The sequence below is a fragment of the Lissotriton helveticus genome, chromosome 10, assembly GCF_964261635.1.
Source record: "Lissotriton helveticus chromosome 10, aLisHel1.1, whole genome shotgun sequence".
NCBI lineage: Eukaryota > Metazoa > Chordata > Amphibia > Caudata > Salamandridae > Lissotriton > Lissotriton helveticus.
In genome coordinates, this window is record NC_136071.1 from 975,602,153 (window position 1) to 975,623,932 (window position 21,780).

Below are 21,780 nucleotides of genomic sequence, written 5' to 3' on the forward strand. Positions count from 1 at the left end.
TTTATTTATTTATATGTATAACTATTTTAGATAATTAAATGTAATATTAGTTCATCTGGAGTTTTATTTTGAGTCCCTAGCTCTATTAATTTTATGGGAGGATGCTACAATACCAGTGGCTGGTCATGTGTGGTGCTGGGCTTACTCCACCTCTGAGCTGGTGTAATCTACTACTGTTTTAGGTCTATTTTTGGCTGTAGTAACTCTAGAAATCCTGTTTGTGAATAGCAATGAGCTTACTCTTTTGTGGGTGGGGGCATATCCCTCCCTAACCCCCCCCCCCATAAAACCTCTTGCACTTATAAGTAAGTATCCCCTTGTTTCCAACCACTCCTGGTCCCTTTCACATTTACTGCTAAGCAGTAAGCATACGTGTGTGAGGATCTCCACCCTAAAAAGATAGGGGAGGTGGAGAGTTACACTTGTAGGTTTGTGAAAAGCATGTTCTAGTACATTAGTAGTACTGTTGTAGAAGCACAAGTTACCACTTATGTAACTATATAACTGTTAGAGAGATTAGTTAAGTGATAGATTCCTTACCTTAAAATATCCTCAGGCATCAGACTGGATCCGGAAAGTTTTTCATCAGCAGTACCCCTGCGTGTCGGAAGGTGGCGTTGTGCAGCTCCGCGTCAGTCGCTGCCGTAGTAGGTGCTGAGATGACTTTACGAAGACTACTTAGGTGCCACCCATGCCCACTGATGTCAGTTCCGTCCACGACTTTCTTCGCCAGGAACGCAGAGCCATGCAAGAAACCGACCACTGGTGCCATGATAGGGCCTTGAAAGGGATGACCTTAACACTAGAAATCAGTTCGCAGAACGGGAAGGATGGGTGGGGCGGTAAGGAATCTATCACCAACTAATGGCTTTTACAGATATTGTTACACAAGTAGTAACGTGCATCTGAAAGAGACACAATAGTGATAGTTTCCTTACCTTAGAATAAATACCCCAGCAATACCAAGCCCGGTGGTGTGTCTACGAACAAGATTACATCAGAAAGTCACGAAGAACAGAACGGCCAAACAAGCAGTCTCTCTGTGCTTGGCTGTCAAGGCAATGATGCTTGGTATACGTGTGTAGCGAGGCCCACGTAGCTGCCTGACAAATATCCTGCAAGGGAACGCAGCATCCCAAGGCAGTAGTGGCTGCCATTGCCCTGGTAGAATGGGCACGCAGCCCCACAGGAGGATCCTTCTTAGTCAACCATTAACATGCTTTGATGCACAGAACAACCCACCGAGAGATGGTTTGTTTGTGCATGGCCCAATCTTGTTTGGCGCCCACGTAGCCAGCAAAAAGTTAATCCACCCGGAACTGTTGTGTGCGCTTCAGGTAGAAAGAGAGCGCACGTTTTGGGCCCAGACGGTGGAGCCTCTCTTCCTCTTTTGAAGGATGCGGAGGTGGAAAGAAGGTGGGCAAAGTGATTGTCTGCCCAATGTGGAAGGGCGTGACAACCTTTGTCAAGAAAGAAGGACAAGTCCTTAAAACCACCTTGTCCGGATTAACAGAAAGAAAAGGAGGTTTAGAAGAAAGCCTGGAGCTTACTCACTCTTCTGGCAGAGGTGATAGCTACAAGTAAAGCCGTCTTTAGAGTGCGAAGACGTAAGAGACAGTTATGAAGGGGTTCAAAGGGAGCGCACAACAGAGAGATCAAAACAAGATTTAAGTCCCATTGAGGCATTATGAAAGACGCGGGAGGAAACGTGTGTGTAATGCCTTTGAGGAAGCGATTAACAACCGGGGACTTAAGAAGAGAAGGCTGATCTGGAAGTCTGAGAAAGGCGGAGATGGCAGAAAGATAACCTTTGATAGTGCCCAGAGCAGAGCCCTGCTGGGTCAAAGACAGAAGGAACAGAAGGACCTCGGAAAGAGGGGCAGAAAGGGGATCCAGAGCCTTTGCTGTGCACCATGCCACAAATTTGTCCACCTGCAGGCGTATACCGTCTTAGTGGAGGGACGCCTGACTGCCAGAATGACATTACAGACTTCGGGAGGAAGTTCAAAAGCTGTCAACTATCACCGCTCAATCTCCATGCATGGAGGTGGAGGCTGTACAGGTTCGGGTGGAAGACCGTCCCCTGCTGCTGCGACAGGAGATCCACCCGAAAAGGCAGTCGGATCAGGGGATCGATTGCTATGCAGAGTAGCTCAGGATACCAGTATCTTTGTGCCCAATCCGGAGCCACAAGGATGGCTTGGGCCCGGTGGCGCCAAATCTTCTTCAGCACACTGGGTAGAAGTGGTATAGGCAGAAAGGCGTACAACAGGCCGCAGCTCCACTCGCAACGAAAAGCTTTGCCTAGCGAGTACTGCATTGGAAATTCCAATGCGCAGAACTGATGACATTGCACGTTCTCTTCGATGGCGAACAGATCTAACCCAGGCTCTCCCCACTGCAGAAAGAGACCTTGCGCCACATCCGAGTTCAGACGCCATTCGTGATCCATCAGGCACTGGCGAATGAGTTCGTACTCCCTGGCGTTCAGAGAACCTGCCAGGTGTTGAACCACCAAGGTAATGCCTTTTTGTTCCAGCCAAGTCCAGAGGCGCAGAACCTCCTGATATAGGGTCCATGACCCCACCCTGCCCTGTTTGTTGCAATACCACATGGCGGTAGTGTTGTCCGTGAACACCTGCACTACACTTCCCCGGAGAGAGGAAAGGAATGCTTTCAGTGCAAGTCGGATCGCTCGAAGCTCCAAAAGATTGGTATGGAGCCGGGACTCCGCCGGAGACCAGAGGCCTCTGATCTCCGCCTCTCCCAAGTGGCCGCACCATCCCAGAAGGGATGCATCCGTCACCACTAGGTGCTCCGGTTGGGGGAAGGGAGAGGGATCTGCCATTGACCCAATCGTGATTCGTGAGCCACCACTGCAATTGTCGTGCAGTGCCCTCCGAGATATGGACATGATCGGACAGGTTGCCCTGATGCTGTGCCCACTGAAACTTCAGGTCCCACTGTAGAGCCTGCATATGCCATCTGGCACGTTGCACTAACAGGATGCAGGAGGCCATCAGGCCCAGGAACTGGAGGGTTATCCTGACTGAAACCCGGGATGGAGGCAGAAAGATTGGAATCATAGCCTGAATATTCCGGACTCGCTGCTCTGCAGGATAAACCCAAAACTGTGTCGAACCCAGAACCACTGCGATGAAAGGGAGCTTCTGAGTGGGACTTTAGCACATTGATGGAGAACCCTAGCAAATGCAGGAGGTCGGCCGTAGTCTGGAGGTGGGAGACGACTGCCTAGGGCGAGCCCACCTTTAACAACCAGTCGTCGAGATAGGGAAAGACTGGAACACCTGATCTGCGCAGATGAGCTGGGACTACCGGCATCACTTTCGTAAACACCAGAGGGGCACTAGTAAGGCTGAAGGGGAGCACAGCAAACTGAAAGTGCTCTTGGCCTCCCGTGAACGCAGGTAACGCTGGTGGGCCGGCAGGATGGGGATATGAAAATATGCATCCTGCAAGTCCAATGCTACCATCCAGTCTCCAGGGTCAAGGGCAGTCAAGACCTGAGCCAGAGTCAACATCTTGAACTTCTCCTTCCGCAGGAAGCGATTGACGTTCTTGAAGTCCAAGACAGGGTGCAGGCCCCCTTTTCTCCTTCTTGGGGGCCAGAAAGTAGTGGGAATAACAACCACGTCCTAGTTTTGGCCCAGCACGCGCTCAATGGCCCCCTTGGCCAAAAGGGACGCTACTTCCTGTTGGAGAAGCGTAAAGTGATCCCCAGACATGCGGTAGAACGGGGGTGGCATGGCTGGAGGGGCAGACACGAAGGGGTGGGAGTAGCCCCTTCAGACGATTTGCAGCATCCACCTATCCGAGGTGACAGAACGCCAGTGAGGGAAGATGATGGCGAATCTTGCCGCCCATCGGCCTGGGGTGCACCCCAAAACTCGGTCTAGGAAGGCTTTGAGGCGGATGCTGCGGGAGCGGAGGTGGACTGATCGGCACCCTGGCCCCCTGTCCCGCTGCGGCAGGAACCACGTCTGCTGCCGCACAGAGGTTGGTTCTACGCAGGCTTCTGGTTGAACTAACATGTTGCATCGTCCCTTCCCTGGGCACGAAAGGAATGAAAAGCAGACGTGGCCAGGTGGAGAGACCTAAGGACTTGGCCGTAGCCCGGGAGTCCTTAAAACGCTCCAGCGCACTATCTGCCTTATCGCCAAACAGGCGAGTACCATAAAAGGGCATGTCCATAAGAGAACTTTGAACATCCTCTGAAAACCCAGTGGACCGCAACCAGGCGTGGTGATGGAGGGCCCCTGTCGTGGAACTCGCCCTACCCAGTGAGTCTACAGTGTCCAGTTCACACCTGATGACGAACTTAGCTGCATCTTTCCCCTCAGCAACAGCTTGGGAAAGCACTGCCAGAACCTTATCGGACACTGAGGCAGCGTCTGTGCAACCGTGTCTCACACAGCATGAGAGTAGCGGCCCAAGACTCATGCGGTGTTCACCGACCGCAGCCCTGAGCTGGCAGAGGGAAAGTTTCTTGCCAAACTGGTCCAGCTTCTTAGATTCCTTATCCGGCAGGGTGGTTGGGAATGTGCTTTGGGAAGTGGAGGCCTGGATGACCAGGCTCTCCGGAGTTGGGTGGGTTGTCAAAAAGGCAGGGTCAACTGGGGTTCGGGCGATGACGCCTGGCCACATGTTTATTCGCAAGAACCCCTGTGGCTGGTCTAGACCAGGTGCCCATCAACACATCAGTTAACGCTTCATTGAACGGTAGCAGGGGCTCCATAGAGCTTGTTGCCGGCTGAAGGACTTCAGTGAGGAGGTTAGTTTTGAGGGTCACCGTAGGCAGGTCAAGGGCCTCAGCTGCTCTACGGAGCACTACAGTGTATGTTGCGCCCTCCTCCATGGCCACAGCAGGAGGAGAAAAAAAAAACAGGTTCAGAGGAGAGGTCAAGGCCACCTGCATCCTCCAACTCTTCCGTCCAATCCTGTTCTGACTCGCACAGCCGTGCAAGAGGGTCCTCCGACCCCTCCCAGTCGTCCCCTTTCTCCACTGCCCGTGGCACAGGCTGCAGCGGGGGGTGAGGAGGGGGAGGGACAGGGGAATATAAATGGTCCAACTGCGGCGATACGGATCCATGTCCCAATTAGGGTCCCAACCCGGAGCAAAATTGTCCGGAAGAAACCACCGCAATGGAGCGCAAACCGCTAGCCCCTCCTCTGGATCGCCCCTCGGGACTCTGGTACTTCAATAGTGGATCACCCAGGTGGGTGCAAGTCGGTACTTGTTGGACTGATGAATCTCTAGACCCGATACATGTCCCGGGTTTTTGGGTATCGCCCGAGACATGGCTCGGGTTTCGGGATAACTTCCCTCATCAGTAGAGAAATGGTTAGGGGTGGAGGAGAAGGCCGCCAAACAACCGTCAATGGCCTCGATGCCCGAACCGGCACGCAGGGCAGCATCCAGGAGCCCGTCGGCTCAAAGCTCAATGGAGCCAATTAGTAAAAACCACCGCAATGGAGCGCACACCGCTAGCCCCTCCTCCGGATCGCCCCTCGGGACTCTGGTACTTGTAGTTCAATAGTGGATCACCCAGGTGGGTGCAAGTCGGTACTTGTTGGACTGATGAATCTCTAGACCCGATACATGTCCCGGGTTTTTGGGTATCGCCCGAGACATGGCTCGGGTTTCGGGATAACTTCCCTCATCAGTAGAGAAATGGTTAGGGGTGGAGGAGAAGGCCGCCAAACAACCGTCAATGGCCTCGATGCCCGAACCGGCACGCAGGGCAGCATCCAGGAGCCCGTCGGCTCAAAGCTCAATGGAGCCAATTAGTAGAAACCACCGCAATGGAGCGCACACCGCTAGCCCCTCCTCCGGATCGCCCCTCGGGACTCTGGTACTTGTAGTTCAATAGTGGATCACCCAGGTGGGTGCAAGTCGGTACTTGTTGGACTGATGAATCTCTAGACCCGATACATGTCCCGGGTTTTTGGGTATCGCCCGAGACATGGCTCGGGTTTCGGGATAACTTCCCTCATCAGTAGAGAAATGGTTAGGGGTGGAGGAGAAGGCCGCCAAACAACCGTCAATGGCCTCGATGCCCGAACCGGCACGCAGGGCAGCATCCAGGAGCCCGTCGGCTCAAAGCTCAATGGAGCCAATTAGTATAAACCACCGCAATGGAGCGCACACCGCTAGCCCCTCCTCTGGATCGCCCCTCGGGACTCTGGTACTTCAATAGTGGATCACCCAGGTGGGTGCAAGTCGGTACTTGTTGGACTGATGAATCTCTAGACCCGATACATGTCCCGGGTTTTTGGGTATCGCCCGAGACATGGCTCGGGTTTCGGGATAACTTCCCTCATCAGTAGACAAATGGTTAGGGGTGGAGGAGAAGGTCGCCAAACAACCGTCAATGGCCTCGATGCCCGAACCGGCACGCAGGGCAGCATCCAGGAGCCCGTCGGCTCAAAGCTCAATGGAGCCAATTAGTAGAAACCACCGCAATGGAGCGCACACCGCTAGCCCCTCCTCCGGATCGCCCCTCGGGACTCTGGTACTTGTAGTTCAATAGTGGATCACCCAGGTGGGTGCAAGTCGGTACTTGTTGGACTGATGAATCTCTAGACCCGATACATGTCCCGGGTTTTTGGGTATCGCCCGAGACATGGCTCGGGTTTCGGGATAACTTCCCTCATCAGTAGAGAAATGGTTAGGGGTGGAGGAGAAGGCCGCCAAACAACCGTCAATGGCCTCGATGCCCGAACCGGCACGCAGGGCAGCATCCAGGAGCCCGTCGGCTCAAAGCTCAATGGAGCCAATTAGTAGAAACCACCGCAATGGAGCGCACACCGCTAGCCCCTCCTCCGGATCGCCCCTCGGGACTCTGGTACTTGTAGTTCAATAGTGGATCACCCAGGTGGGTGCAAGTCGGTACTTGTTGGACTGATGAATCTCTAGACCCGATACATGTCCCGGGTTTTTGGGTATCGCCCGAGACATGGCTCGGGTTTCGGGATAACTTCCCTCATCAGTAGAGAAATGGTTAGGGGTGGAGGAGAAGGCCGCCAAACAACCGTCAATGGCCTCGATGCCCGAACCGGCACGCAGGGCAGCATCCAGGAGCCCGTCGGCTCAAAGCTCAATGGAGCCAATTAGTAAAAACCACCGCAATGGAGCGCACACCGCTAGCCCCTCCTCCGGATCGCCCCTCGGGACTCTAGTACTTGTAGTTCAATAGTGGATCACCCAGGTGGGTGCAAGTCGGTACTTGTTGGACTGATGAATCTCTAGACCCGATACATGTCCCGGGTTTTTGGGTATCGCCCGAGACATGGCTCGGGTTTCGGGATAACTTCCCTCATCAGTAGAGAAATGGTTAGGGGTGGAGGAGAAGGCCGCCAAACAACCGTCAATGGCCTCGATGCCCGAACCGGCACGCAGGGCAGCATCCAGGAGCCCGTCGGCTCAAAGCTCAATGGAGCCAATTAGTAGAAACCACCGCAATGGAGCGCACACCGCTAGCCCCTCCTCCGGATCGCCCCTCGGGACTCTGGTACTTGTAGTTCAATAGTGGATCACCCAGGTGGGTGCAAGTCGGTACTTGTTGGACTGATGAATCTCTAGACCCGATACATGTCCCGGGTTTTTGGGTATCGCCCGAGACATGGCTCGGGTTTCGGGATAACTTCCCTCATCAGTAGAGAAATGGTTAGGGGTGGAGGAGAAGGCCGCCAAACAACCGTCAATGGCCTCGATGCCCGAACCGGCACGCAGGGCAGCATCCAGGAGCCCGTCGGCTCAAAGCTCAATGGAGCCAATTAGTAAAAACCACCGCAATGGAGCGCACACCGCTAGCCCCTCCTCCGGATCGCCACTCGGGACTCTGGTACTTCAATAGTGGATCACCCAGGTGGGTGCAAGTCGGTACTTGTTGGACTGATGAATCTCTAGACCCGATACATGTCCCGGGTTTTTGGGTATCGCCCGAGACATGGCTCGGGTTTCGGGATAACTTCCCTCATCAGTAGACAAATGGTTAGGGGTGGAGGAGAAGGTCGCCAAACAACCGTCAATGGCCTCGATGCCCGAACCGGCACGCAGGGCAGCATCCAGGAGCCCGTCGGCTCAAAGCTCAATGGAGCCAATTAGTAGAAACCACCGCAATGGAGCGCACACCGCTAGCCCCTCCTCCGGATCGCCCCTCGGGACTCTGGTACTTGTAGTTCAATAGTGGATCACCCAGGTGGGTGCAAGTCGGTACTTGTTGGACTGATGAATCTCTAGACCCGATACATGTCCCGGGTTTTTGGGTATCGCCCGAGACATGGCTCGGGTTTCGGGATAACTTCCCTCATCAGTAGAGAAATGGTTAGGGGTGGAGGAGAAGGCCGCCAAACAACCGTCAATGGCCTCGATGCCCGAACCGGCACGCAGGGCAGCATCCAGGAGCCCGTCGGCTCAAAGCTCAATGGAGCCAATTAGTAGAAACCACCGCAATGGAGCGCACACCGCTAGCCCCTCCTCCGGATCGCCCCTCGGGACTCTGGTACTTGTAGTTCAATAGTGGATCACCCAGGTGGGTGCAAGTCGGTACTTGTTGGACTGATGAATCTCTAGACCCGATACATGTCCCGGGTTTTTGGGTATCGCCCGAGACATGGCTCGGGTTTCGGGATAACTTCCCTCATCAGTAGAGAAATGGTTAGGGGTGGAGGAGAAGGCCGCCAAACAACCGTCAATGGCCTCGATGCCCGAACCGGCACGCAGGGCAGCATCCAGGAGCCCGTCGGCTCAAAGCTCAATGGAGCCAATTAGTAGAAACCACCGCAATGGAGCGCACACCGCTAGCCCCTCCTCCGGATCGCCCCTCGGGACTCTGGTACTTGTAGTTCAATAGTGGATCACCCAGGTGGGTGCAAGTCGGTACTTGTTGGACTGATGAATCTCTAGACCCGATACATGTCCCGGGTTTTTGGGTATCGCCCGAGACATGGCTCGGGTTTCGGGATAACTTACCTCATCAGTAGAGAAATGGTTAGGGGTGGAGGAGAAGGCCGCCAAACAACCGTCAATGGCCTCGATGCCCGAACCGGCACGCAGGGCAGCATCCAGGAGCCCGTCGGCTCAAAGCTCAATGGAGCCAATTAGTAAAAACCACCGCAATGGAGCGCACACCGCTAGCCCCTCCTCCGGATCGCCCCTCGGGACTCTGGTACTTCAATAGTGGATCACCCAGGTGGGTGCAAGTCGGTACTTGTTGGACTGATGAATCTCTAGACCCGATACATGTCCCGGGTTTTTGGGTATCGACCGAGACATGGCTCGGGTTTCGGGATAACTTCCCTCATCAGTAGACAAATGGTTAGGGGTGGAGGAGAAGGTCGCCAAACAACCGTCAATGGCCTCGATGCCCGAACCGGCACGCAGGGCAGCATCCAGGAGCCCGTCGGCTCAAAGCTCAATGGAGCCAATTAGTAGAAACCACCGCAATGGAGCGCACACCGCTAGCCCCTCCTCCGGATCGCCCCTCGGGACTCTGGTACTTGTAGTTCAATAGTGGATCACCCAGGTGGGTGCAAGTCGGTACTTGTTGGACTGATGAATCTCTAGACCCGATACATGTCCCGGGTTTTTGGGTATCGCCCGAGACATGGCTCGGGTTTCGGGATAACTTCCCTCATCAGTAGAGAAATGGTTAGGGGTGGAGGAGAAGGCCGCCAAACAACCGTCAATGGTCTCGATGCCCGAACCGGCATGCAGGGCAGCATCCAGGAGCCCGTCGGCTCAAAGCTCAATGGAGCCAATTAGTAGAAACCACCGCAATGGAGCGCACACCGCTAGCCCCTCCTCCGGATCGCCCCTCGGGACTCTGGTACTTGTAGTTCAATAGTGGATCACCCAGGTGGGTGCAAGTCGGTACTTGTTGGACTGATGAATCTCTAGACCCGATACATGTCCCGGGTTTTTGGGTATCGCCCGAGACATGGCTCGGGTTTCGGGATAACTTCCCTCATCAGTAGAGAAATGGTTAGGGGTGGAGGAGAAGGCCGCCAAACAACCGCCAATGGCCTCGATGCCCGAACCGGCACGCAGGGCAGCATCCAGGAGCCCGTCGGCTCAAAGCTCAATGGAGCCAATTAGTAGAAACCACCGCAATGGAGCGCACACCGCTAGCCCCTCCTCCGGATCGCCCCTCGGGACTCTGGTACTTGTAGTTCAATAGTGGATCACCCAGGTGGGTGCAAGTCGGTACTTGTTGGACTGATGAATCTCTAGACCCGATACATGTCCCGGGTTTTTGGGTATCGCCCGAGACATGGCTCGGGTTTCGGGATAACTTCCCTCATCAGTAGAGAAATGGTTAGGGGTGGAGGAGAAGGCCGCCAAACAACCGTCAATGGCCTCGATGCCCGAACCGGCACGCAGGGCAGCATCCAGGAGCCCGTCGGCTCAAAGCTCAATGGAGCCAATTAGTAGAAACCACCGCAATGGAGCGCACACCGCCAGCCCCTCCTCCGGATCGCCCCTCGGGACTCTGGTACTTGTAGTTCAATAGTGGATCACCCAGGTGGGTGCAAGTCGGTACTTGTTGGACTGATGAATCTCTAGACCCGATACATGTCCCGGGTTTTTGGGTATCGCCCGAGACATGGCTCGGGTTTCGGGATAACTTCCCTCATCAGTAGAGAAATGGTTAGGGGTGGAGGAGAAGGCCGCCAAACAACCGTCAATGGCCTCGATGCCCGAACCGGCACGCAGGGCAGCATCCAGGAGCCCGTCGGCTCAAAGCTCAATGGAGCCAATTAGTAGAAACCACCGCAATGGAGCGCACACCGCTAGCCCCTCCTCCGGATCGCCCCTCGGGACTCTGGTACTTGTAGTTCAATAGTGGATCACCCAGGTGGGTGCAAGTCGGGACTTGTTGGACTGATGAATCTCTAGACCCGAAACATGTCCCGGGTTTTTGGGTATCGCCCGAGACATGGCTCGGGTTTCGGGATAACTTCCCTCATCAGTAGAGAAATGGTTAGGGGTGGAGGAGAAGGCCGCCAAACAACCGTCAATGGCCTCGATGCCCGAACCGGCACGCAGGGCAGCATCCAGGAGCCCGTCGGCTCAAAGCTCAATGGAGCCAATTAGTAGCAACCACCGCCATGGAGCGCACACCGCTAGCCCCTCCTCCGGATCGCCCCTCGGGACTCTGGTACTTGTAGTTCAATAGTGGATCACCCAGGTGGGTGCAAGTCGGTACTTGTTGGACTGATGAATCTCTAGACCCGATACATGTCCCGGGTTTTTGGGTATCGCCCGAGACATGGCTCGGGTTTCGGGATAACTTCCCTCATCAGTAGAGAAATGGTTAGGGGTGGAGGAGAAGGCCGCCAAACAACCGTCAATGGCCTCGATGCCCGAACCGGCACGCAGGGCAGCATCCAGGAGCCCGTTGGCTCAAAGCTCAATGGAGCCAATTAGTAGAAACCACCGCAATGGAGCGCACACCGCTAGCCCCCCTTCCGGATCGCCCCTCGGGACTCTGGTACTTGTAGTTCAATAGTGGATCACCCAGGTGGGTGCAAGTCGGTACTTGTTGGACTGATGAATCTCTAGACCCAATACATGTCCCGAGTTTTTGGGTATCGCCCGAGACATGGCTCGGGTTTCGGGATAACTTCCCTCATCAGTAGAGAAATGGTTAGGGGTGGAGGAGAAGGCCGCCAAACAACCGTCAATGGCCTCGATGCCCGACGGGCTCCTGGATGCTGCCCTGCGTGCCGGTTCGGGCATCGAGGCCATTGACGGTTGTTTGGCGGCCTTCTCCTCCATTGTCCTGCTATCTTCAAGGACCATCAGCGACGCCAGAGGCTACCGACAAACCAGTCCGCAGACAGCGCTGCTATGTCCAAGTGGAGAGATGGCACATTTGCAGCCAGTGTGCGATTCTCCCGAAAGAGGTAGGAGAGACTGCACAGGTGCTGTGGGCCCGACTGAGGCCAGCAGAGAACCAAAAGGCTTGCATTAATAAGATTTACGCTGGGATTGGAAACTATAAAATGGAGCCCACAAACATTAAATGGCACAGGAGTAGCTCTGCACCTGTGCTTGAAACCTGCCACACTGTTCTTGGATGGACCCCTCCATCATCTCACTGAGAAGTTTGTGACTGCGCCCAATCACTACCAATGAGTCAAGTGCTGAAGAGTTTGCATGTGGTCGAGTTTAGAGCGACATAGTAGGACGGACCACAGTCTCAGTAGAAACAACGTTAGCCCCCAAACCTGTGGCTCAGTGGCTCCTGCTTCCCCTGTGTTCCCCTCGTGCCCCCAGGTTGTCTGGTAGTCACTAAACTCTGCTGTAATTTTCCTATTTTTCTAAGAGATTATCTGGGGATACAACTGTGTCTTTTTTAAGTAGTTTGTACAGCCAACTGAAAAGTCATCGGCCAGTCTCAATAGTGTGTAGTGATTGCAGTAGGGCACTCGCCTGTGGTCCTGTTAGCTATATTCCACATCTTACCCAGCACTTTCACTAGCAAACTAAATGGACAAACTGTCCTCTGTGGCATCCCAATTCTTCCTTGTGTTTTCAAGGTGACTAAAGCGACTTTTCCAAAAATCTCCTTACTAAAATAATATGTAATACTCTAAAAACAACTAAGGGCCACCCACAATAGCTGATATTGGACCGCTGTAAGGAAGCGGGTATTTGAACAGACTATTCAGTGAACAACGTCATCTGTTCCTACCTTAACTCCCTTCTACTAAATCTGCCCTGTATGGGTATTCTCCTGAGGTAGCAAGGTAATAACAAGATTTGTCCCAACTGACTTTGAGGCCCAATACTTCATTAAACTTCTACAGGGACTGGGTGATCGGTCATAGGTCAGCCTACGAATCGCTTATATAAAAAAGCATTTTATCTGCATATAGTAATATGACGTGGGTCTCCCTCTTCAATGGGATGCCTCAGTCTAATTCTTTCTGTTTCATCTGGGCAGCAAATGGCTCCTTCACCAAGAAAAAAGCAAACGGTACAAAGGATACACCAGTTGTGTTATCGATAAGACCTGGTGCAAATTGGATATATATCCGCCTGTGGTCATTCCCATTGAGTGTTTGGTGAAGACAATAACCTTAATTCAGTTATGTTTGTTATATCGATATTGCCAGCCAAGGGTGCCAAAGGCCTTTTCTAAGTCTAGAAGCAATGCTGTAGGAAACTGGGGAGGAGCCTTCTCAAGGTTCCTTAGCAGTCTCCTTAAAGAAAGGGATGTATTAAGGCCTTGGATTCATCCATTTTGATCCGGGTCTATTAACCCCAGGGAAGAGCCTTATAGCTAATATATTGAACAGTATTTTACAGTAGAAGTTTACAATGGATTAGTGGCCGTAGGCATAGGCCATAATATCTATGGTTTCCCAACCTAGCTTCGGTAGAGAGACTATCACAGCTTTGCCGGTAGTTGGAGGAAGGGGTCCAACTATCAGTGCCTCCGTATGTAGGATGGGTAATCTAGAGGCCAATTTGTCAAAATAAGTAGAGTACAATTCTGGATGGGGTGCATCCGAACCCTGAGCAAGTAGAGCTTCCTTGATTTCCTGAGCCTTGAACGGCCCGCCCATGTCCTCTCTGTGTTCTAGGACATTCTTGGTAATTTTACTTCCTCTAGGAAGTTTGCCTTAACATCGGGGTAAGGGTGCATTGTTTTCCTTGCCTTGCGGGGCCAGTCACTGTATTTTCTTCACCCCCCCTACTGAGCTTGGGAGAAGGGGAGCCTTTGAATTGTATTATTTCTGAACCACGTTGTCGGTTGTTTACATGCCTGAACAGAGAAAAAGTATTTAGGCCAAATGTACGAACATCTGGTGGCAACATACTGGTTGCAAATTGTGATCAATATTTTTTGCTACCAGTAAAGATTTTTAAGAACCAACACATGTTCAGATTGATCGGTTCTTAAAAAACAGAATCATTGTGGGTCGAAATCTGAGGTACCTAATGAATATTAATTACATTTTAATGAGGTAGTTTGCCAATTGTGACTCACTAATAATGGAGGGAATCCAGGGATGTGGCCTGCTAGGGTCAGCAGACCACTTTGTCTGCGATTGCTTTTTAGGTCGAGGGACCTATAAGCTGCGAAGCAGCTTCCGGTCCGGAGATCTTATGTTTTGGAGTAGGGCACTTTAGATCCGCCTCTCAGCTCCGTTCGCTTCCATTGGCTGGCTTCCTAAACTGAGGACAGCCATTGGAAGAGAAGGGAGTCACTCCAAACAAGCCCCGTCTTTTTCGGATTTGGGGGCGTAAGTTTTGCTGTTCTTTAGACCGTGACGTCGTCCGTCACTCAGGACAGCAAAACACGCCCCCGAATCCGAAAAATTTCAGAAGCTTGAGGCCGCCATTTTTTTCCCTGCATCAGCAGAGAAGGAGCGACTGTTTGCACCCCTGGGGAAGTAAGGGGAGCTCCGCGACATGCCTGCCGAACAGAAGGTGTCTCCACAGCTGAGGAGAGGCGGGACCGGTCAAGGTTAACTGTCGGTGCCCTTCCGCTGCCTCAGAGTCTTCGCCAGAGAAACCCCGCTGAGGAGGGCTCCCACGAGCAGCACACGCACCAGGAGCAGCGCCGGAAAAGGTGAGTCGCCGCAACAGTCCGTTCCCAGAGCACACCCCTACACCTGGTCCTCCTGCCTCGAACCCTCCGCGCCGTTGTTTATTTTCTTCCCCTTATTGATGAGGGCCACTGTCTGCGCGGCCCCCGAGTCCTCACCCTCGTGTCGGCAGTTCCGCATAGACCACCACCAGCACCCCCACGAACATCCCTCCCCACTGTCCTGCCAAGCAACCCTTGTGCTCCCGAACCCAACAACGCATTCACGAACTTCCCCTGAGCCCTCAACACTTTCAAACCACCAGCCAACCCTTTCACGGGCGCCCCTCCCTGCGCACAAGTCCTCCTGGGTACACACCTATCCCAGCCTTCGCACCTACCCTCCGTGTTCTGCGCCTCATCCCCTCTGCTGCTATCATTGTTGCCCCATTCGGCCGCGCGCCACTGTCCCGCAGGACACGACTCGTCCTATTCGTCCGACCCCTCCCCCTGTCCACCCGCCGCAGGCTGCGCACCTCTCCACCCATCTCTTGCCAGCCCGTCTTCTTCTGTGCCCAGCATGCCCACCCCGAATTGACATCCGCCACCACCAGGCCAGCAGTACCCTCCACCCACTTCGTGTCCTTGCTCCCCCCACGTTATTCCTTTGCCACTCCACCCTGCGTGCTGCAGTCAGTTCCTTCAAGTGCCCCGAGCGCCACCCGTCCACCCCGAGGAAGGGAGGCCTCCACTGTCCTGTCCAGCCATACCCTGTGCTGCCGGCCCCATCCCTGCACCCAAACCCTCAGCTGAGCCCCCAGCCATCTGTAACCAGCCAACCCTACCCGTGCGCCCCTCAGGTCTTCCCGTGTGCCCGCCCATGCCATCCTTCGCACCTGATCTCCTTTTCATCGCCCCCCCCCTCCCCTCCGCTGTTATTGATGTTGTGTTGAGCCCCGTGGCACCTCTGCCCCCCTTCTGACGCGCACCACTGTCCCGCCAGACGCCGCCTCGTCCCGTACTTATTTCACCGAAACCTTTGTTACCCTTCATTGCGAGCCCCTCCCCCTCCCCCCCTCCCGCATCGGGGCAAATGCGATGTCCTTCTGCCCGAGTGAGTGAGCCAAGAGACCTCCAGCCCTCAGCCAGCGCCGCCAGACCAGCTACCTGCATTCCTCGCATGCCTCCCATCCCCCCTTGCATCTTTACCGCCCCGAACACAAACCACTACCAGCCCCTGTTCAACCCCACCGTCCCGTGCCATGCCAGCAAACCAAGGACCCCCCAGCAGTCCCCCCCATCCCCAGAGGCCCCGTCCGCCGTTGCTGCTCAGCTAATATTGCGGGCATTGATTAACACACTTCTTCTCCCTTCCGCCACTGCCCTGCTCAGTCTTTGCTAGGCCCCGATTCATTTGACATTTTATCAGCATTACCCACTCTGCGCACTTCCCGTTCTTCACCTGTTTCTTTGTCCCATCAGTGAGCAGGACCCCTGCTAATATCCCGAAGCCGATCCCCCCTCTCCCTGCGCATCATTCTCTGCACACTCGGCCTCCGCACCCCCCCACCCCCCAGCTGTCTCGTGCCCCTCACCCTCCTGTATCCACTTCACTGCCCACCCCCAGACCCTACCCTCCCCCCACCTCACCTCACTCTGTCGCCGCACCTCTTCTCCTGACAAAATTCCCCGGTGCCCACCTTTAAATCTCCCTACCACATTCCTTTTTTTTATAATTTTTTTTTTTTACATATGGACCAAATTTTTTTGTTTAGAACCATAAAAGTTGAACCTCAATATACAAAAGTAGCATACATTTTTAAAGTCAACAATAGTTTAATCTATAAATCTGTCCTGAAGAATGTGGTGTCAGCCAATGGTAATCAACCGAAACAACGCGCCAACGTTTCTATATATGGTTTATAGCATATCCTTTCTTAATCTGTATGTTTCTATGCAAAAGACTTCATGATATAAGTTTCATTTGCACACGACTTGTAACTGTTTTATATGGAGTAGGAAACAAGTGCGATTTGAATTGGCACATCTTAGTGGTACAAAATTGCCGTATGGGTAAAGGATTACGATACACACGAGTTTGAGAAAAGAACAGTCCTCTCTTGCATCGGTTTTTATGTAACGATCTGGTTTTATAGTATATATCATAGTGAATAAAGGAAATATTTACTAAAAATAAGACCTATAGTCTATGTATTGCATGGATGAATGGGTATGATAAAAAATGGTAGTGGCAGTTCAAGGAAGAACCGCTCCCAGTTACTCTAACAGTTCTCTTGGTGCCTGAAGGGTTTATTTTTCTTTGATGTGCAAATGGGGCCAGCTGGGCGTGGCCTGTAGGCCAGCAATGCAAGTCGAGGTCCTCGAGGAGCAAAAGGACTGTTAATTACCCTGTAGTGCAATAGATGCATGCTGTGCATAAATCCGGTCTAGAGTTGGGGTGTCTGGAGCACGGTGCAGAAGGGTCTTTCAAGACAACAAGGAAGGGCAACTATATGGCGTTTTTGCAGAGCTAGCATAATAAGTGCCCATGGATTTTTGAAATGGCCCTGGACAATCCTGGAAAGGTGCCCCAACATCACTCCTGGGGCACTTTTTCACTCTTGGTGCAGGTTAGTCACTGGCATGCACCAAAGGCTTTGCAAGTCGAGTGATCTGTAGTTAACTCGGACGTTTGTCAATTACCCATTACTTCTCAGGGTTAAAGGATGAGCCTCTGCTTAACAGTAGATGAACCATTGCAGGCACCCCATTAAAAAGCTAGCTGCCCTCTATTAGTAACCAGCATAGATATTGGGGCCAGTGTGCAAGTCTCTACACAAGTAAGCATGGGAACCATAATAGGTCCCAACAGGACAGACTGAATCAGGATGGATCTGCAAGTAATGAACCAATCGAAGGCCCTGCTGCTCCTTTGGGCCAGAATTGAGATTAAAGATCAAAGCATGGACTCCTTGAAGAAGAACGCCATCTGCTGAGGTAAACAGCTTAAATAAACATTGGGCATTTCAGGAGCAGCTGAACGAGTTCTGAAACTAGAAGTCATATACACCTTGAGATATAAGTGGTGGCCGGATCTTATGTCCCACAAGGTCCCTACCACATTCCTAACCCTAGATTTACAACTACGCTGGCCCAGCCCTATTATCTGGTGGGCCCGCTCTTTATCCTTCCTTATCTCCCTTCCCTTATCTCCCGCCAATCCTCTCCATTGGTGTTCGGGCTATGCTTCCCGGGGTTGGCCTCCACTGAGTCCCCCGGTCCAGCCACTATCCCCCTCCCCCTGGGGAGTGGGGGGCCGAACCAAGGGGCACAGTCCGTTCCCGCAGTGCTCCATGGATCAGCGGAGAAGGAGCGACTGTTTGCACCCCTGGGGAAGTAAGGGGAGCTCCGCGACATGCCTGCCGAACAGAAGGTGTCTCCACAGCTGAGGAGAGGCGGGACCGGGGAGGATCGTCTTTTTTTGGGTTTGAGAATGACTGCTTTGAAATGGGTGTCAAGTACGCTGGCTAGATCGCTTTGGTGGGAATGTACAGATCATTGCAGCAGAATTTTAAGATCTGCATTTGGGATCAGTGATGTAGGCCCTACTTCCTGATTCTAGCACGTAGTCAGGCGGAGTTATACAATGTAGATTTTGGAGGCAGTGAATATGAATGATGTAAGCAAGTGAAATCTAAAACCAGTGAGATGCATTCATTGAATTTGAAAGTTTGTCAGCAATGACGTGATGGTGTTTAGTGAAAGATGAGCAGTGGATGATGTAGAGGATAAACTGCCTTTACTCGGTCAGTCTTCTTGGATCAACACAGGAAAGACATGTTGTGCATTGATTTGGAAAATGTCTAGACCTCAGATTCGCATTGCTGCAGTTAGTGGATCTCGTCTCATATTGGTGGGCTAGTGGTAGGCCAGAGTCCGTGTTTGTCTTGGGGGTTTGTTAATCTGAACGGTTCTTACTCTGCCATCTTTTGAGCACACCGGAAGTAAAGCTGGGATTTTAAAAAGCATGTGCACCACACATTTGACTCATGTTAGTTATTCACTACTATCCGAGGCCCGGTAAGTCAAAAAGTTTAAACAGGTCGGTGGTTTGACTCTTTACCTTCTTTTAGCCCCCTATCGACTTGCACATCTCCGTGTGTAATTTTGTTGTACTACTGTATGTATCAGTGATGCTCCAAGTCTTAATGTGTACGTTTGGATGCTTGAGAATTGGAGCGGAGTGATCAAACTAGACCGTGGCGATTAGGCAGTGTACTGCACTTTCTGCCTCACATGGGCTCGTTAGGCTGTTATAAAATACTTTATTCAGAAAGTTTTCTCCTTCCTCGCCAATTTGCAAAGCAGGAGCCCGGCCTTGGCTGCCAGCTGACTGGCGTTGGCAGTTTTTTTTTATTGGAAAAAAAGGTTTGTAAACCTTTTTTGACAAAATATCAATAATGAATGCCCATATACACTCAGACTGCAGTCATTGATTTCGTAATGAAGGTGTGCAGAAACATTACAAGCTTGCCATCTGAACATGCACCTGCATATTCGCCGGCAGTCCTCTTTGAATGTTGCACTGCCCGCCATTTTGGAATGGCTTTTATGCTCCTTCAGAAATGAATGGCACTTGCGATGCACTGCAGTCTACGGTAGAGACCCGGAAAGCAGCCATGCATTGCTGAGGTGGGTGGAAGCAAAACGTGAATGACACTGCAGTAGACCAATGGGTGAAGATGGCTGTTTAAAAACCCCTTTAAGTATATTGAATATATACGTTTTTATCAAACCATATTGGTCGGCTGGCTTTAAACCTAGAAACAGGTCGACAGCGATGCCTGTAGTATCAGCTGTCTTCCTTTGGCAGTGTGTCTCTACCAAAAGTACTGTCCCATCTTTCAGTAGTATTGAAGTATTTTTCTCCACTAGGCTTCACTTTTGCTTTTGTTAATTCTTTTCCAGTTATGCCTCTATCTTTTTGTACACTTTCCTGCTACCTTATTCTTCCTCTATTTCTCAGGTTTGTGCTAAAATGTGCATAAAGTTGCAAATGTTAACACATGCACACATTTCTTCCCATTCGGCCTAAAACTTGTTTTAAATTGATCACGGCAGCTTCCTATTCCATTCCTACCTTTCGGCAAATACAGATAAGATGAATTTTCATACATACAATATAATGGAGCTAATACATAGCTTGCAGTTTATCCTGAAAACGTTACATAGACCTGCCCTACGTTGGACACCGCAATTGTGATTTTTTTAGGATGCTAGATTAAATTTGGCCTCTGACGCTTTTTAATACACTAGCATCGTATATATGTTACAGGCCTTATTTCGGTGTGTTTTGGGAATCGAATGATGCAAGACTGTTTATTAGATGCAAGTGTCCCTTTGTTTTCATATCTGGGTATCTGAGATGTAGGCGTCTGACCTTCCTACTACAAACCGTTTGTGGGCGTGAAAGCATGAACTGGCTCTGCTGATGGAGCTCCCTCATAAATATGAGTATCTAAGTAGATATTAGAGAATTTAAAATATCTCTGGCAGGATATTTTGCAGAGTTACCGCGGTGGGGTTGGTTGGGTGTAGTCCTCTTAGATGCGCCGTAATGGGAAACTAATTCATGTGCAGCTAGTGCATTTCAAGCGTAGACCATTGAAACATTGCCCCCTTTCAGCCACCGAAGAATCTGGCAAATGTCGTATTTTAGCACCTTCGGAGCGTCTTTTGTTAAAGGACCGAGAAGGCTGCGCTTGCGCAGTCTCCGGGAGGAGATTTAATGTCCTTTAGTACGATGTTTGACCCGCCTCTCTCCTCCGTCTCTCTTCTATTGGCTGGCTTCCTAAACGGAGGCCAGCCATTTAAGGAGAGGGGCGTCACTCTAATAAAGCCCAGTCTCTTTCGGATTCGGGGGCATAAGTTTTGCTGTTCTTTCGGCAGTGACGTCATCCGTCACTCAGAACGCCAAAACACGCCCCCGAATCCGAAATTTTTTGGAGTTGCGGCCGCCATTTTTTTTCTTTTTGCATCGCGGATCCTGCTGCCGCTCCAGAGTCTCTGCGTCTGTGCCGTTTTTCTTGACTCTGCCACCCTGTTTGTGCATCCAGATCTCTTGCCCCTCCCTTCTGCCCGCAGCTCTCCTTCCTCCTGCTCTCGCCCCCCCCCGCCCCCCCTCGAGGCTTAATGAGGAGGGCCTAGCCATATGGTCATTACATATATCTATCAGTGATGGCATTATGCCTTTAGTTAGCAGAAGCTTGGATCATAAGTGGCTCTGTCTGTGTATGGCTCTATCTGTGTGTGGCTCTGTCTGTGTGTGGCTGTCTGTGTGGCTCTGTCTGTGTGGCTCTGTCTGTGTGGCTCTGTCTGTGTGGCTCTGTCTGTGTGGCTCTGTGGGTGTGGCTCTGTGGGTGTGGCTCTGTGGGTGTGGCTCTGTGGGTGTGTGTGTGTGTGTGTGTGTGTGTGTGCGCGCGTGTGTGTGTGTATGGCTCTGTGTGGATAGCTTTTTTGTAGGTGGCTCTATGTGTGGGTGGCTCTGTCTGTGTGAGGGTGGCTGTGTAGGTGGCTCTATGTGAATGACTCTGTGTGGGTGGCTCTTTATGTGTGTGTGGGTGGCTTTGTGCGTGTGGCTCTGTGTGGGTGTAAATGCAATAGGTCATGCATTTGCGAGCGATTAAGCTATTGGCATTGTAAATGACAATGCCATTTATTTAACGATTAAACTATTGGCATTGTAAATGACAATGCCATTTATTTATGATAAAAAAAAAAATCATGAGCAATGCCAATAGCTCTACCTTTAATAATGCCGAGACCATTGCATTGTAAATGCTTGTTAATAAAGCAAACTAGCAAGCTCCCCCCTCCCTCCACCCCAATTCTGGCCGCTTGAAGTGAAGCCTACTATATGCACCTTCCAGATACCGAATTGAAATCCATCCATAATCCAATTTTAGGAATCAAAAAACCTTCCTGCTCCTAAAATGGGATTGGGGCATATCAAAAAGCGGTGGCAAACACCTAATTGGAGCGTTTTCGACCGTTAAAATGCTTTGTACCTCTTGGTCTTAATGACTTGTCTGGGAGTTGCTTTTATACAACACTCTTGATATCGAGTCTTGCAGACCCACAGTCACATAGCGAGCAAGGGAGAAGAGGAGGAAGAGTTTGCAGAAGACTCCTGCACAAGAACGATATTGCTTTATGC

At 51.8% G+C, this 21,780-nt stretch overlaps 1 protein-coding gene across 2 annotated transcripts in view; it reads right to left on the reverse strand.

The window, feature by feature from the left end:
* Positions 1–21,780, reverse strand: part of PEX1 (peroxisomal biogenesis factor 1) — a 628,515-nt gene that overhangs the window by 205,252 nt on the left and 401,483 nt on the right. The window lies entirely within an intron of this gene.